The following is a 17,891-nucleotide window of genomic DNA, read 5'->3' as shown; positions in this document are numbered from 1 at the left end:
AAATGGGTTAAATATCTGAATATTGTATGCACTTCAGCTTAAAGCGACAGAATGGTGTAGAGAGCAAGGCGAGTCCTTTTCGTTGTGACGGTGGGAAGGAGAAGAAAATAATAATTTCGTGTGGCTGTTGATAACCTGACGGAGACATTTTGACGAGGGTGTGCTGCATCTGCTGTATATCGGAAAGTGCGCGTTATTGTGGCAGAGGGTAGTGTTGTGTGTGTGGTGTATGAGTTGCAGGAATGCTGGAGATAGGGCATTAACCCAGTCCCCGAGCCAAGAGAATTAACAATTTCAGATTAATTTCCCCGAACGGGCCGGGAATCGAACCAAGAGCCCTCGGAGCTGAATGTCACTACGCTGACAATTCGCCCAAAAATCCCGTCATTTTAGTGTTTATCATGCGACTTTTCTGAAGTTTCTTTCCCTCCAGTCAGTGATGGCTGTGCGATTTAATGCGTGATTCAAATAAACAAGACATACATCTTCTGCCAAGACGACTGATGTTCAGCCATATAGCTTGCAGATATTCGAATTTTCCCTGGTAAGCATATTGACACACTGTCAACTGTAGGACTTGGCTTTCTTGGCCGGATTCACTGCCTGTCATTTTAGACAGCTCCTCGGTGAATTTATGGGGCTAAGTGAACCCAATTCCAGCCCTCGTTCCTGGTTTTAAATACTTTTGAAGAAAATATAATCCAACCTGAAGCATTCGGGGTAAAGAACTGGAATCACAAATTAAGCTTTACGGATGATGTTACACGGTATAGAGTAGTAAATAATTTGCAGAATTGTAAACGACTCCAGGGCGACTTAAACAATATTGTGAGATGGACAGTGGTTTGAATGTAAATGGGATGAAAAGTCAAGTTGTAAATTTCATCGAATGGGAAAGTCCTCTGTGTTGATGAGGTGACAATACTTCATGGGGTACAATGTGAGTACTTAGGTGTTAATACAAGGAATGATATTCTTTGGGGAAATCATATTAACGAGGTTGTTAGGAAAAGTTATAGATCTCCTCACATAGTTATGCGAGCATTTAGGTGGTGAAGTAAGGATGTAGACGAGAGGGCGTGTAAGTCTCTTGTAAGGCAGCAGTGGCCCCAGTGTATGGAACCCTCACCAGGGTTACTTGATAAGAGAACTGGAAAAAATTCAAAGGAAAGCAGCCAATTTGTTCTGGGTGATTTCCGACAAAGGAGTAGTGTTACGAAAATGTTACATACTTTGGGCTGGGAAGACTTTGGAGTAAGGAGAAGAGATGCTCGACTATCGAACTGTCAGTAGAGAGTTCGCGTGGAATGACATAAGTAGATAATAAGCTTTAGCGGAGCTTTCAAAAGTAGGAAAGATCACGATATGAAGATATAAAGTTGGTGTTCAAGAGGAGAAATTGGGGCAAACATTCATTTACAGGACGAGGAGTGAGGGATTCAAGGGAAATGCTCGCTAAATTTCCAAGTTCTTTGAAAATGATAAAGAAAAAGCTGGGAAAACAATTGATAGGGAATCTGTTACCTGGGTGACAGACCTAAATGCTGATCACTGAAGATTGATTGATTGATTGATTGATTGATTGATTGATTGATTGATTGATTGATTGATTGATTGATTGATTGATTGATTGATTGATTGATTGATTGATTGATTGATTGATTGATTGATTGATTGATTGATTGATTGATTGATTGATTGATTGATTGATTGATTGATTGATTGATTGACATGTCCTTTTTACACTACAGGATTGGCTAATGTAAAATGTTCACATACTAAGAATAATAAATTTTAGTGACATACAGTAGTAAACATTCGTAATACAGTACGACCCCTTGCCTGAATGGTCAGTGCTGAGGCTTTCGGTTCAAAACGCCCCGGCTTCTGTTCCCTGCTGTATCGGGGATTTTAATCGCGTCTGGTTAATTCTTCCGGCTCGAGATTGGGTGTTTCTGTCTGTCCCAACACTCTCCTCTCCAGATGCAGACGATACACCACGCTGCCAACCACCACAGAAACAGGCAATAGTGAATACATCCCTCCATATAGCGTTGGTGTCATGAAGGGCATCCGGCCGTAGAGCAGCGCCAAATTCACAATCATGTGTGACACAGTTCGCATCCGTGACCCCAGAGGTGTGGAACAAGTGGTAGAAGAAGAGGTAAAATTCCGTAATATGAGCATAGAGGCTGTAAATCGGTTTCAAATGAACCACTGACATCCGTAGTCGTATACTGTAACCCTCATAATCATTGAAGACTTGGAAGTTTAAGTACATTGGTTCGATCCTGGATCGCGGTAAATTTTGGATGTCGCTTATCAGTTTGATTTATACATGGACTTCTTTCAATTGAAACCGGAACAATAGTGAGACCAGCTCTCGACTAATGGGAAATACATACGCTATACTTTACACAAATGGCGTTTGTAACAGAGAAGTGAACATTATATTACGTCTGCGGTCAACATCACAGTGTATATTTACATGACCTCACCTTCTTTGGCACCGAGCTCGATAGCTGCAGTCGCTAAAGTGCTGCCAGTATCCAGTATTCGGGAGATAGTAGGTTCGAACCCCACTGTCGGCAGCCCTGAAAATGGTTTTCCGTGGTTTCCCATTTTCACACCAGGCAAATGCTGAGGCTGTACCTTAATTAAGGCCACGGCCGCTTCCTTCCCACTCCTAGCCCTTTCCTGTCCCATCCTCGCCGTAAGACCTATCTGTGTCGGTGCGACGTAAAACAACTAGCAAAAAAAACCTTCTTTGGCAGTTTTACCATCTAGAAAAGGAAGGTCTATAACTTCACCCATTGTGCACATAAATGGTACAAGAATATACAGTGGTGTGAAAATTATTTGACTCACCGTAAATTTTGAACATTTTTCTAGTGTGTATCACTTACTGTAAAGAAGACCATGTTCGTTTCAAGCGCAGTGACGTCATTCCATGACCTGTTTATTGTTTTAGGCCTTCTGTTTAAAATGAAGCCTCAGAGGAGTACTGTCTTTTTAGAAACTTCGTCAAGGGGGCAGCCTTGTTAATTTGGACTCTTACGTCAGCTGTTTTGTTAAGTCCATTGCTGTGCAGTTCTTGTGGCTTCTTTCAAATTATTCTTAGTGAAGGTTTACTTTTCTTGAATTGTTCTCTAAATTCCCGTGTTTTATTTATGTCACTTGTGCTTGTTATTGTTGTAACGATAGGAAACTACGGTTTAAAATAAATGTATTCCAGTGCAACACGTCGAAAACCTGCTATTTAAATAGAAATGAGTCAGCTGGGTCACAGTTTGACATTTGAGTGATAGCCTAAAAAGGCCTATCTGGCTCCTCACGGAAATGTCCACGGTTCCAGTCCCAGTTAATGCATATGGGATTTTGGAAATGTAAAATCACATCCCTTGTGGTTCGGATTCTACGTAAATATCGCAATGATCACAATGTCAACAACCACGTTGTCCGAAAGAATTAATTTCAATGGTAAGTGCATATGGCTTTTGACCACGATGTCTCACGTCCCTAAATGAAAAATCAAATAAAATAATGCTATATCTGATGATGGCAACAAGTGTGTGGGGCGTTGGAAGAACTATTATTTGACAGAAAATAGGAAGAACGACTGGATCAAAAGCACCGACTGCAACAAGTAGCTGCATGAATTGTGTTCAGTGTGTAAGAATTTGTGTAATGGTCGTGGACGAGAGAGAGTAAGGCAAAACATATCGACAAAGGACTGAGGTGTAAATAATCAAGGTTAAATAATTAGTTTATTCATTAATGACCAATTAATAATAGATAGGTGAATGAAAATAGGGTAAATAAGTGTACTGAAGATGTAATCATAGTTTACTTTAAAATGTCTTCCCTCTTTAGCATATGAAGTACATAACACCTTCTCACCCGGACACTAAGCGGGGGGGAGATAGCGCAAGTGACACACCTTCAAACAAAGGAGTTCTTTCAAAAATCCACTTATATTAAGACCATTTCCATCATAAGGCAGTGAGGAGAGGTACAAGCAATGACGCCTAGCATAAAAATAAGTTAGTTGAAATCTTGGCGAAGACTTGCTGCACGATCATTAAAAAATCCACGCCATCTGTTAATTTTGTTAGAAATGGTCAGCTCTTTGCTTACTTCTCGTTACACGAAGAATACTTAACGTTGTGAGGAACTGAGAGAGCTGCCGAGGTAACTTACCTACTATTTCATGTAGGTCACTAGAGAGTTGTTGGGTAATGTGCACCGGTATATATCACACCTCCTTCCTCTCATTTCATCTCGTACCTCTTTCCTCTATCTTCTTATATCATGTTCTATCCTCCAACACATTTGTTGCTTCTTTCCGTGTTTGTTTTTTAGTTGAGCAGATTGCCGGCATTTATCGTTCCATATGAGCCATCGTTTACCAACTGTCGGACTAGCTGGAAGCTTCAAAATGCTTTCAGAATTTTGCTTTGAGAATGATCACGTTCCTCTTTGAAGTTACTTGAAAACGTCCAAATGGATAATCATGTCAACCACAATGCTATGATTTCATAATAAAATCATCAATTTCCATTCGGTTGTTTCACCTGACGCTGGTAGCGTGCACTTTGAAACTGGAAACGTGGAATATTAGCGTAGAAACGTGACAACTTAATATATTTTCCGTACGAGTTTTGAAATAGTATTCTAATAAACTGCCCCCACACTGTGCGTTTCTACTTACGTATTCTGACAGCAGTCAGTTACCAGAGTTTATTGGTTGGAATTCTACAGTTAGCCTGAGCTCAGTTTCCTTAATTGTCTTACCATAAGATGCAATTGCTTAGGCAAATGCTGGGGAGATATTCCAAATTTTTCTACACTTTCTCAATTAATAACGAATTATTATTATTATTATTATTATTATTATTATTATTATTATTATTACTATTATTATTATTATTACAGGGTTTATAGTGGATCAGATAACGAAGCGGTAGGGTTCAACAGCTGGACGAAGTACACACAAAACTTTTAATCTTGATTATATTTCCAAAATAGTCTTTTTTTCTTTACTAGTAACTAACAAGGGCAACAATTCGAGTTTAACAAGAGATAAACATTTGAAAAGGTACAATAACAAATAACAAACAAGCTTTAGAACTTAGTATTCAACCAGGAGAGAAGAAGCTCCCGTTTTACCATGCTTTACAAAGTTCTAGTTTCATGGAACTAATGAGGCTCCAACCTTGTTTTGAAGAAAAAACTCAGTGTGTATACCTATAAGAGAAAGAAGTTTAAAGCTTCCCAAACAACGTTACATAAGAGAAATGTCTCGAACTCTTGACTTCATATACAATGTATCACTGATCATGCCGATCAGAACTACACTTCAGAATACTTTATCGACCACTTTTAAAAAAGAAAAAAGCTTAACAGCGTTCATATTACTGACTCTCGCTGTCCTTACCCATTAGGGAAGCACATTACCACGCATGGATCAGGAAGATCCAAAAACTGGAGCCGAAGTGCATGCAAAACGGCCAAGAAATGGAAAACAAATGTTAAGTGGAAAGGACGAGAACAAAAGGAAAGGGAGCCGAACCCACTCAAGCATTCCCAAGATATGACACTAGTTAAAACGTCAAGCGGCAGAAGGTCCGATGACACAGTCGATAAGCCCTACTACGAGTGACTAAAGAGAAATAAAACATTAACAACCGAAGACAGGACGTAAAATTTGGAAAATTAGAAACTTAAATCACCCAAAAGCAAAGTGAACAAAGTAAACGAGGGTCCATACTCGTACATCCTTAGGAAAAATTTGCATGACCGCTCACAAGGGAGATTACACACCGTCCGTAGAGAGCCTAGAAACTTACATGTCACAAACTACTGAAAAGGATGTCCTACGTAACCGCGACAGTTAGTGCTATTAGGTGGGGGGGGGGGGGGGAGATGTGCTTGTATATTCCCGGCACCACACGCAGATAAATTCACATGTTAAGTTCGGTCACCTAGCATATATTAATGCCCCAGCCAGCCCGTCGTTCCATAGGAGGATGACCACAGTTCACGATCCGGAAGTTAGAGACATAAGGCTCAAGATCACTGTATGTACAGGGGCTGACTGGGCGCTGATTAGTAGGTTAGGAATTATGACTCAGAAGTGACAACTTAGAAACAGTTGACTAAATGATCACTGTGCCACCCACACATAGATACAATACTCTACTAGTGCTCACGCATTCCACGTCCCTAGGTGGCATTCTAAACAGTAGTGACATCTTGTAGTTAAGAACCACATTATCAGCTTTATACAAAGTTTTACCAATCTCCGAAAGACTGCTCTGCCATTAGCCGCAAAAGGAGTTGCCAATAACAGGGAGAGGCCGTACTAAAGTTACAATTATTATTATTATTATTATTATTATTATTATTATTATTATTATTATTATTATTATTATTATGTCCGGCTCCATGACTAAATGGTTAGCGTGCTGGCCTTTGGTCACAGGGATCCCGGGTCCGATTCCCGGCAGGGTCGGGAATTTTAACCATCCTTGGTTAATTTCGCTGGCTTAGGGGCTGGGTGTATGTGTTGTCTTCATCATCATTTCATCCTCTTCACGAAGCGCAGGTCACCTACAGGAATAAAATGAAAAGACCTGCACCTGGCGAGCCGAACTTGTCCTCGGACACTCCCGGCACTGAAAGCCATACGCCATATCATTTTTTTCATTATTATTTTTATTAATATTTTCATTATTTTTCCGCCGTTCTTCCCATGTTTTAGTGGAGTCTTGAGTGGGAATATGTCACATACGTTGGCTTGGCCCTGTTTTACGCCTGAATGCCCTTACTGTTGCAAAACCCTATCTAAAGAGATGTAATCACTATTTCGTGTTTCTGTGGTAGTTTCTAATGCTGTGTGTTGTGTGGCTATGAAGATATGTACAGTGTGAGTTTCAGTCGAGTTGCCGGTTATTTTCTGTGCCATGTCTGGGCAAGTGGATTCTGCAATAGCCCCCTGGCTCATCTACTGTTGCTCGCCCAGTGATTGTTGGTCTCAACTATCTGCGGTAAACGTCTGTACAGCGCAGAGCGTTATTGCTTCTTCTGCAACAGTAATTGATCGGGTCAGCGCTTTTCATGGCTACTGAGTTAAGTGTTGAGCAGCGTATTTTCGTGCGCTGTAGATTTTAAAATGCATCTCACAAGGATATTTTGAAGATTCGTGAGGCTGAATTGTAGAGAGTAAACCGGAATATTACCACACGCTGCAACGCTTGTCCATGGCTGAGGGGGAGCATATTCAGCACTTACTGTAATGGGGAAAGTTTTATTGTTTCCTCTCTGATTCCTGTCTGGTTATCAATTCATCGAAGCTTACGGGAATGGTGAGATGGCCACCGCACCATCGTTTACCGACACGCGGCGTGCAGGGAGGACGGTAACCCTTGCAGGACTCGCCCTTTATATTGAAACAAACACAAGCATCCAATGCCTGGGCCTGAGTAATTAACACGACACTGATATAATCCCCAACCCGGTCAGGAATCGAACCCGGGGAATCTGTGAACCAAGGGTTCAGACGCTGACCATTCAGCTGAACCGTATATCACTCGATCTTGTACAATTTCTTACCAATCAGCACAGGAGGTGGCAGTAAAAGGAATGGTGTTACTAGCATTAGTCATACGTCAGTCACGTTTTGTCAAAGACAAAGAATATACAGAGACAGGTCCACGATAATAACGAACCTATTCTAGTCCGTACTCGAAGATGCAGTGCACAATAAACATGAAATTTGCAATCCGTGTGGTGTAGGAGTACTGTGTCTGTCTCTTACTCAAAGGTCTCAGGTTCTATCACAGGGCTAGAAGCGGGGTGCATTATTTTCAAGAGATCATCTGAGAAGCTTATTTCATATGAGAGGCAGCAGACCCGTTCAAGAAAGCCAAGTAGTACGGCTGAGAAAAATTATCGCTAACCACACGACACCCCAGAACCTGCATGCTAGCCAATATCCCCAATGGGCTGCTTTACAGATTAATAATAATTATAATAATAATAATAATAATGGCGTGTGGCCTCTGAAGAGGCCTGATGCAGGACTTTCGAGTTGACGCCGTACAAGCGACCTGCGCGTCTGTGTGGATGGGGCCCTACCTATTATGAATTCTAATGTTGAAGACGACACACACATCCAGCCCTCGAGCCATTGGAATTAACCAATGAAGGTTAAAATCCCCACCCCAGCCGGGAATCGAACCCAGGGCACCCTGGACCAAAGATCAGCACGCTAACCAATTAGCCCTGCAGCCGGGCGTCTTACAGGTTTATTTATATGAATACCAAGTCTCACCAGAGACTGAGCTAGACTAAATAATAATAGAAATAATAATAATAATAATAATAATAATAATAATAATAATAATAATAATAATAATTGACCGAGCTCAATAGCTGCAGTCGCTTAAGTACGGCCAGTATCCAGTATTCGGGAGATAGTGGGTTGGAACCCCACTGTCGGCAGCCCTGAAGATGGTTTTCCGCGGTTTCCCCATTTTCACACCAGGCAAATGCTGGGGCTGTACCTTAATTAAGGCCACGGCCGCTTCCTTCCCAGTCCTAGCCCTTTCCTGTCCTATCGTCGCCATAAGACCTATCTGTGTCGGTGCGACGTAAAGCCAATAGCAAAATAATATTAATAATAATAATAATAATAATAATAATAATAATAATAATAATAATAATAATAATAATAATTGAAGATACATATAGACAGACAGAGAAGACCACAGACACCATACGTAAGAGGAGACTGAAGTTTTATGGGCACCTCGCAAGAATGAACAAAAATCGACTAACAAAGAAACCTGTCAACTACATCACCAAATTAAAACCAACTACTAAATGGGTAGAAGTAACAAGAAAGAACGTGGAGGAAGTTGACATCAATCCAAAAGAAATCTTTAATGCAGATATGTTTCGAGTTTAATTGATAAATTCAAGCGGTTTCATGAAAAGCAAAATGAAAAACCAAGAACATATGGTCAGAGGAGAGGAAAATGAACCACAGCAAATAATAATAATAATAATAATAATAATAATAATAATAATAATAATAATAATAATAATAATTCCTGGAATTTGGGATTTCATGATGCCTACATCGAAAATATTACTCTGTTCTTTCTTCCGTCATGGTTGCAGAGAATTAAGATTGTATGCCGGTTTAGAAAGTCTCGACCTATTCACCTTGCCTTACTCGATGGTCTGTGAAGGGTCTGGCATTCCTTGCCTGTATCTGCGCCTCGCTGCTTAAGCTTTTATTGAAACAGCGTGAGAACTTCGCAAACTTGTAGGAGTTTGAAAAGTTCTTTGTGAATGCTCTCAATACAGGTTTCAATCGAGTCAGTATCATAGTTCTTCAGCAGTTTTCCTTTCTTTCTTAAGGATATATGAGCTCAATTTCCTATTCAGACGATTTTCTCATTATTAAACTTTTCTCTGAATGCTGTCTACTGAACAAAATACAGTTCATAATGACGTGGCATCCTGAGAGGTTACCTTTTCTTAAGTTCTCTTTAGGGTAAGTTCTCAGATGAAAACAACTACAATATTGGATATGTTTTTTCAAGGTCGCATCTTCATCAAAAGCAATATTGGCTGAATGGTCATACTAATGTCCTTCGTTCAGAGAGTTCCGGCCAGGTTGGTGAATTTAACCGCGGGGACTAGGTGTTTGTATTCGTCTTAATACACTTCCTCACTCATATACAGCGCATCACGTTACCAACTCCATTGAAACACGCAATAGAAAATGCGGCCTTGCAGATAGAGTTGACGGCAGGAAGGAGAAAGGCATCCGGCCGTAAAACTTGTTTTAAACTATATGTAGTGCTAAGTCCAAATAATTGGAAAGAGGCCAAGTAGTAGAAGAAGAAGAAGAAGATATTTGTCAAAAGCGAATAAGTAAGTTTGTAGTTTTATGTGAATGTAGCTATCGTGATCTCGACCTTGTGACCCTCAGCTTTTCGCGGAATCCAAAACACCAAAAATACCACATGAAATTTTTGGGATTTGAACCATGATACCTTGACGACGATACCATTCGAGTATCACGCTCCAGCTGTCCCCTCTCCCTACCCATACCCCATATATAGTACATCAGATTAGGCTTTCAAAAAGTAGGTGCGCCGCGTACTTAAGCAAGGCAAAACCATCTCTGTACGGGCTACGAAATTCCCCGATGGAGTGGAAGGTACAGGCAACCACTGGCCGAGGCTGTAGAGGCGTGCTCGGTTCACTCAGAAGGACGTGCGTTTTATTCCCCATCATGAAGTCAAAAATTTAAGAAACGGGATTTCCACTTCCGAAGGTGCACATGGCCCTGGTCAACACCAGAAATGAGTACCAGGTTAATTCCTGGGGGCAAAGGCGGCCGGGCGTCGAGATAACTACTCTATCCCATCAAGCGCCGAGGTTACAGATAGTGGAAACCTTTACCTTCCAGCACTCCCAGGGCCTTCATGGCATGTACAGAAATGACTTTGCTTGGCTTTTGAATCCAAGCAGGGCAGGGTTTTTTTAAATGCATGTTGAGTGAAACTCAATACCATAATCCTCCCCAGAAGTGCAAGTTCCGTTTCTAATTTTTTGACATCATGACGAGGAACCGATCCCATGTCCTTCCGGTTGAACCGAGGACGCCTGTGCCTCCTGGGCTAGGGTTTCCGCTGTCAAATACGTTTTATTTATTTATTTATTTATTTATTTATTTATTTATTTATTTATTTATTTATTTATTTATTTATTTATTTATTTTATTTATTTACATCGGCATTTAAACAGCTATTTGTCTGGTTCAGAAATCATCATTGGTGTCTCTGAGTCACTCATTCCTTGGATATAATTCTTTGTGTTCCGAACAGAATTCTAAGAAGTAACGGGCAGAGTTCCTGGTTCCAGAATTAGCTCGCTTGGTTACGTAATCCTTCTCTACCTACTGACTTACAAATGCGCAGGGCATCGCCGCGAATTTAGGTGACATTTGGAGAGCAAGCCGCAGATCGATCCACCTACTAGCCTCTCTCCCTCCCTCACCATCTGGAGGCAAAAATAATAAAAGTAGTCGTAACTCGAACATTCTTGTATAAAGCCTGTTTATCGTCCCCCAGAGAGGTGGTTCCATCCTTCGGTCGAGTCTCTTGGCGAGACTTCGCTTCTTTCCTCAGTATTGCTGAGTTACCTACCCCAAACTCGTCAGGGATTTCCTTGTACGTCAGAAGATATTTACGTGCTGGGCATCAAACTTCACTTCATAATGTCTACTGAACCAAGAAATACGAAGAAGTTTAGAAATAAGCAAATATGGACATCATAGATTCGTTGCCATAAGATTCCGCGCTCCGGAAAGGTACAGGTGAAAGAAGTAATTGCTATGCGAGGGTTACAACTGTAGTTTAGTATCGGCTCGAGTTCGACGGATCAGCGAAGGACACGTTCGAGTTGGGCCCGCGGTGAAAACATTTCCCTGAGCATTATCGGTGATCATCGAAGGGTCGAGGTCTATTTGCGCCCGTGTTCAGTCGAGAAGGTTTCTCCATTTGTTAATGTTCGACCGTTCGTTTTTATTTGAATGTCCTTTTTAATATTAACAAGTATCAAAACTGTATTTTAATATCACTTAAAGACAGTTATTAAAATTATTACATCCCCATTCAGTTAGCCTCTGTGGTGTAGTGGTTAGTGTGATTGGCTGCCACCCCCGGAGGCTCGGGTTCGATTCCCGGCTCTTCCATGAAATTTGAAAAGTGGTACGAGGGCTGGAACGGGGTCCACTCAGCCTCGGGAGGTCAACTGAGTAGAAGGGGGTTGATTCCATCCTCAGCCATCCTCGAAGTGGTTTTCCGTGGTTTCCCATTTCTCCTCCAGGCAAATGCCGGGATGGTACCTAATTTAAGGCCATGGCCGCTTCCTTCCCTCTTCCTTGTTTATCCCTTCCAATCTTCCCATCTCCTAACGAGGCCCCTGTTCAGCATAACAGGTGAGGCCGCCTGGGCGAGGTACTGGTCATTGACCCCAGTTGTATCCCCCGACTCAAAGTCTCACGCTCCAGGACACTGCCCTTGAGGCGGTAGAGTTGGGAACTCTCGCTGAGTCCGAGGGAAACCCAACCCTTGAGAGGAAACAGATTAAGAAAGACATACCCATTTAATGATTACCATAATGACGTCTTAATTAAAACGTCCTTTTTATCAAACCTTGTTTTGAGTACAGACTCTGCATCTCATTTAAAGCTTATTTTAACTGTATAAACTGATTTTCAAAACGTATTTTAACTGTAACTACTGGAAGCAGTTCCATTGGGACAAATCGACCCTCACTCCGAGTTGAACATGGCCCCAACACAACTGTCCTTTTTTAATAATAATGTTATTGGCTTTTAAGTCCCACTCACTATCTTTATGGTTTTCAGAGACGCCGAGGTGCCGGAATTTAGTCCCGCAGTAAATCTACCGATATGAGGCCGATGTATTTGAGCACTTTCAAATATCATCGGACTGAGTCAGGATCGAACCTCCCAAGTTGGGGTCAGAAGACCAGCGTCTCAACCACCTGAGCCACTCAGCCTGACAACCGTCTTCTTTTATGGACATCACTGACCGTGGGCCTAAGTCAACATTCCCCTCAGCGAACATAATTCTGTGTTTGTACTCGGTCAAACATTTCACAGTGGATCGGTGTTGCCGCTGAGTATACCCGCTTAGAGGCCATTAAAATAAATAAAATAAATAAAAATTAAAATAATTAAACAGACAACTTAAATATTAACACCACGATTTACAGTGTAATCTCCACATAAAACACTGATTCGTTACTTTTGAAATTGGCGACATGTGTATAAGTAATTTTCACGGTACGTAAGTTACTATTAACTTAGCATTTAAATACGGCACTGACACATAGACATTTACACAAAATTTTCAAGTTGGAGTCTATTCTAGAAGGATCATATATTTTTGGGTAAAGGCTCTAAGACTATCGCCTTCCAATCACCTATTCCCCGATTTACAAACGAATATTTACCATAGTTTGCTTTCTGCACTGTACCTTTTAATTTAAACGAATGATCTGTAATCCTCATGTAACATGGCTGTTCAACTCTTATTCGTATCGACATTTTACATGGTACAAAGCCATGTTCGTTATCTTCTAGCCTCCAGCTTCTCCCAGCTGAGTTTTTCTATCATTCTCGTCATACTACTTGTAGGATTAAAATAATTAAACACGAACCTTGCAGCCCCTCGCTGCAAGGTAAATCTGGGCCATACAACTGAGGTTAAACTGTAAATCGGAAGCGAGCCATTTTGTTCTCTCTTTTATATATTTTTCTATTGACTCTTACTTACTTAATCTGCTTACCCTCCAGGGTTGGTTTTTCCCTCGGACTCAGCGAGGTATCCCACCTCTACCATCTCAAGGGCAGTGTCCTGGAGCTCGAGACTTTGGATCTGGGGATACAACTGGGGAGGAGGACCAGTACCTCGCCCAGGCGGCCTAACCTGCTATGCAGAACAGGGGCCTTTTGAGGGGATGGGAAGACTGGAAGAGATAGACAAGGAAGAGGGAAGGAGTCGGCCGTAGCCTTAAGTTGGGTACCATCCCGTCATTTGCCTGGAGGAGAAGTGGGAAACCATGGAAAACCACTTCCAGGATGGCTGAGGAGGGAATCGAACCCCCCTCTACTCATTTGACCTCCCGAGGCTGAGTGGACCCCGTTCCAGCCCTCGTACCACTTTTCACATTTCGTGACAGAGCCGGGAATCGAACCCGGGCCTCCGGGGGAGGCAGCTAATCACACTAACCACTACACCACAGAGGCGGACATTCTCCCACTTAGTTCGGTGGTTTATAAATTGTTTACACTCCATATATAACACTGATTAGTTACTTGTGAAATTGGCGACATGTGTTTAAGTAATTGTCAGTTCTCGGAAGTTGAAAACCTATAATTTGCCTAAAAGTTGCCTGTAAAAAGATCTAAAATTCCAAAAAAGGACTTTAAAACTGCCACCCAAAAAGTGCCACCCAAAATAATTTATAATGTTAGTTTAAATTACGTATTTAACAGTCCGGCTCCGCGGTATAGTGGGCAAGGCGTCCGCCTGTCACCCGGCGGCCCCGGGTTTCCCGGCCGGGTCAGGGGTTTTTAGTTGTAAGTGATTAATATATCTGGCCTGGGGACTGGGCGTTTGTGTCGTCCTTAACGTTCCTTTACTCCCATTCAACACTTCACACTTCCGCCATTTACGAAATACACGCAGGTTCCCCACATATGGTGCAAGTAGCGGCAAAAGATCTTTCTAGGTCGACGCCCCGAACAAATAGCATTAAAAAACATATTTAATTAAGGAATATAACGTTAGAAAATGCAAAATTCTGATCGTGTAAAAATAAGAGTGAATTACTTCTTTGAGACATATTTTTTAGATTAACATAATTAAAAAAGGAATTCCGTGTTTGTTAAAAGGTACTTGCAGGATTTAGAGTGAAATATTTTTTTGCTCCTATAATGAGTTCAGGGAACCCGCAATCGCCATCCTGGAGAAAGGAATTGAAATTACTATTACTGGAATCGTATTTAGCTTAACCACACCAGGGTTACAGAAATATTTGGAAACCTTAGGTCAGGTGGCTTTGCAGTATGTCACAACAGTCATCTCTAGGTTCTTAGATGTAAACAATCGACGGTTTTCAGACAACACGTTGCGAAACATCGAGAAACTTCTCTCCACATTAGTGGATGTTAAGAGTTCATACTTGAAGCACGTGAGATCTTCCTCTTAAAAGACACTCAAATAAATATTTTCTCCTTTCAATACTTCACTTATCTTATACCCCTGGGTTTTTCCGATCACTAGTTTCATTTTTCAATTCATTTTAGTTTCATATAAATGTATCTAATGCAGATAAGATGTTTAAGAGGTGAGGGATGAACTAATTATGGTTCAAATTGAGAATGGACAGTAAAAATATAGTCAAATGAAGGTAAATTTGCAAAAAAAAAGTCGTTAAGGCAAAAACGGACAAATAAAACCCACCATTTTCTTGCCTACGATGACCCAGAATGAACACATATTATGTTGGGCTTCATCTTCAAACACTTGAGAAAAAAAGGGGCTTTTCCTCAACTTTCGAGCCCTAGTAATTATGTACCTGTATTTCAATGAGAAATATGAAATGAATGAATAAGTTATATTTTATCGTTGAAAATGTGTGATCCGAAGTCGTAGAGACATCTAAAAGACAGCGAAATATCCAAACTTCGAATTAACTGTTAGTATGAGTATTTAGCCAAATATCGCACAGTAAATTAATGATGCCAGATGACATTACAGGGCACTAATTTATCAAATCAAATTACTACATTTTTTGTTGTTTCTTTCTTTAGATGTGATTTCAAATATTTTCCTCACTTAAGTAATGAATATAAGCACACGAACACATTTCAAAAGAAAACACAAAGACAACTTTAACTAAACATACTGTAGGCTACAAGAACTAAGATGAAAATTTCAGGTATCAATTAGTTTTTCACATAAACAACACCGGTGTGTGATTACCACTATTTTATTGTGATTTGCCAACAAATTATTGCACTGAAATACTCATATTTTATTTCTGGTTGGAATACACCGTAAAACAAATCTTCCCAGATATTTACTGTGCACTGATGGTTTCACGGTCCGGAATCGTAGACCTGATAATGAACATTTGGAATTTTGCCGTGTCAAGAAAGTAAGGTGAAATTCTTCACGTTTCACAGAGAACTATGCTCCGCGTCTTCAGAAGAAACTCTAGACCGTTCATGAACAAGACTTCCTAATCCACTGTGGGTGATTTGTTGTCAGACCTTTCTCAAAGCAACTAGGATATCAATTTTAGGTGAATTTCGACGTGAAATACCCTTTATCGATAAGAGGTAACCATTCCCCATGATAAAGAATGCCGACGACCTCTAGATCAGTGGTATACAAAGTGTGATACGCATACCACTAGAGCAGGGCCTCTCAAACGCCCAAAATCTCACGCGTGCAAACAGCAGCGCAGAGTTCCTGTGCACAGTGCATCGGTCCCGCTCGGCTCGGCTCGGACCAACGCTTCGTCTCTGGGCTACTCGGCTAAGCTCGGCTCAACTCGGCTCGGATTTGGGGCGCTACGGAGCAAGTGAGGAAGAGAGAGACAGGCGGAGCGAGCGAGACAGGTGTGGGGAAAGAGAGAGACAACGCTATTGCTCCAAATCGAGGAGTGGGGGTCTGCATTCTGGTCAACCAAGCGAAGTCGTCTTTTGCACCGTGCACCAGGTGCATGCACCCTAAGAGGCCCTGCACTAGGGGTACGTAGGTTTGTCTCAAGTTGTACGCAACATTTATTGTAGCTCCTACCTGTTTTCGATGAACAGTCCACAAAAGAGTTGAGCCAGATCATTTTCAATAGAATCTTATTTTGATTTAGTGTTTCTGTCTACCACTGCACAGAGTCCCCGTTCTGAACTATTCATTGTAAAATATGTGCCAAATTGTACCTGTCTTAAGTTCCTCACAAACTTGTAAATGTTCGGATGTGGAAACTCACATGACCCATCTCTATACAGGAATTCCCGAATTCAACCGTCTTGTTGTTCAGTTCGTGCTTGGGGATTACTCTCATTCAATTATATGTGATATGTACCCAAACACTGCCCGTTATTTTGATGCCGAGAAAGGTATTGAGGACGATATCCCTGGATATAAAAAAAATCTGGCCATACAACAGGAGAAGAAGACTCCAGTGGTCGAATAATTGGGCTATCATTAAGCACTGAAAATGGCAGGAACAATTCTTCGCCCATTGCTCATCGCTCAGGTTTGGGCTTATTCAGTAAAATTTACTCCGAAGGACTTACAAGGTTTCGTTCACCCAGCGACGATTACTATTATTATTCGGGAACAGGATGGTGTAGCGTCTTAGCTGCTTGCCTATCACCCCGACGACCGTGGTTTGATTCCCGGTGTTGCTGGGGTAGAGTGTTCAGTTGAAAATCCCGTGGTGTCAGGAAGGGCACGCGACCTGAAATTCCTGGCCACAAGGGCACGAAGTTAAAACAATTGAATTTTGTGGGTACGCCAACCAGATAGTTTGAATACTACTGCTCTAGATAACATACATAGAAATTTGCCCGGTCCAACTACGAAGTAGTGCCGGCCCCGTGGTGTAATGGTAGCGTGCCTGCCTCATACTCTGCGGCCCCGGGTTCGATTCCCGAACAGGTCGGGGATTTTTACCTGGACCTGAGGGCTGGTTCGAGGTCCACTCAGCCTACGTGATTAGAATTGAGAAGCTATCTGACTGTGAGATAGCGGCCCCGGTCTAGAAAGCCAAGGATAACTGCCAAGAGGATTCGTCGTACTGAACTCACAACACCTCGTAATCTGCAGGCCTTCGGGCTGAGCAGCGGTCACTTCGTAGACCAAGGCCCTTCAAGAGCTGTAGTGCCATGGGGTTTGGTTTGGTTTGGTAACTAGGAAAAAGTATGTCATTTAGAAATTATTTCCTGCTATACACATTGATTTATGGCAGTTCCACGTTTCTCATGAATGTTTCCCTTTTTCCTGTCCATCTCCTCCGGTTGTTTATACCATTCTCAAACTGTACTAAAGGGTACTTGTTTCCTTTTTAACTACTTCAATCTTTGGTGATGATGTCAACCCTTTGGAATTATCCATTCTTGATCATATAGTGCACCTCCCCATGGATTTCGAAAATATCGTTTACTTCTCATTTAATTAAGAGAGGCAACTATTTCATAAGTTCAGGACAATGAATTACAGGGAACGTCAATATCCAATGAACGATTTACAGCACTGCCGTGG

General features: G+C 41.5%; 1 protein-coding gene across 2 annotated transcripts in view; it reads left to right on the top strand.

The window, feature by feature from the left end:
• Ih (hyperpolarization activated cyclic nucleotide gated potassium channel Ih) overlaps positions 1–17,891 on the top strand; it is a 945,440-nt gene that overhangs the window by 749,698 nt on the left and 177,851 nt on the right. The gene's annotated exons all lie outside the window — the stretch shown is intronic.

The sequence above is a fragment of the Anabrus simplex genome, chromosome 2 (assembly GCF_040414725.1).
Source record: "Anabrus simplex isolate iqAnaSimp1 chromosome 2, ASM4041472v1, whole genome shotgun sequence".
Lineage (NCBI taxonomy): Eukaryota > Metazoa > Arthropoda > Insecta > Orthoptera > Tettigoniidae > Anabrus > Anabrus simplex.
The sequence above is the reverse complement of the archived record's forward strand: the minus strand, read 5'-3'. Positions and strand labels throughout refer to the sequence as shown.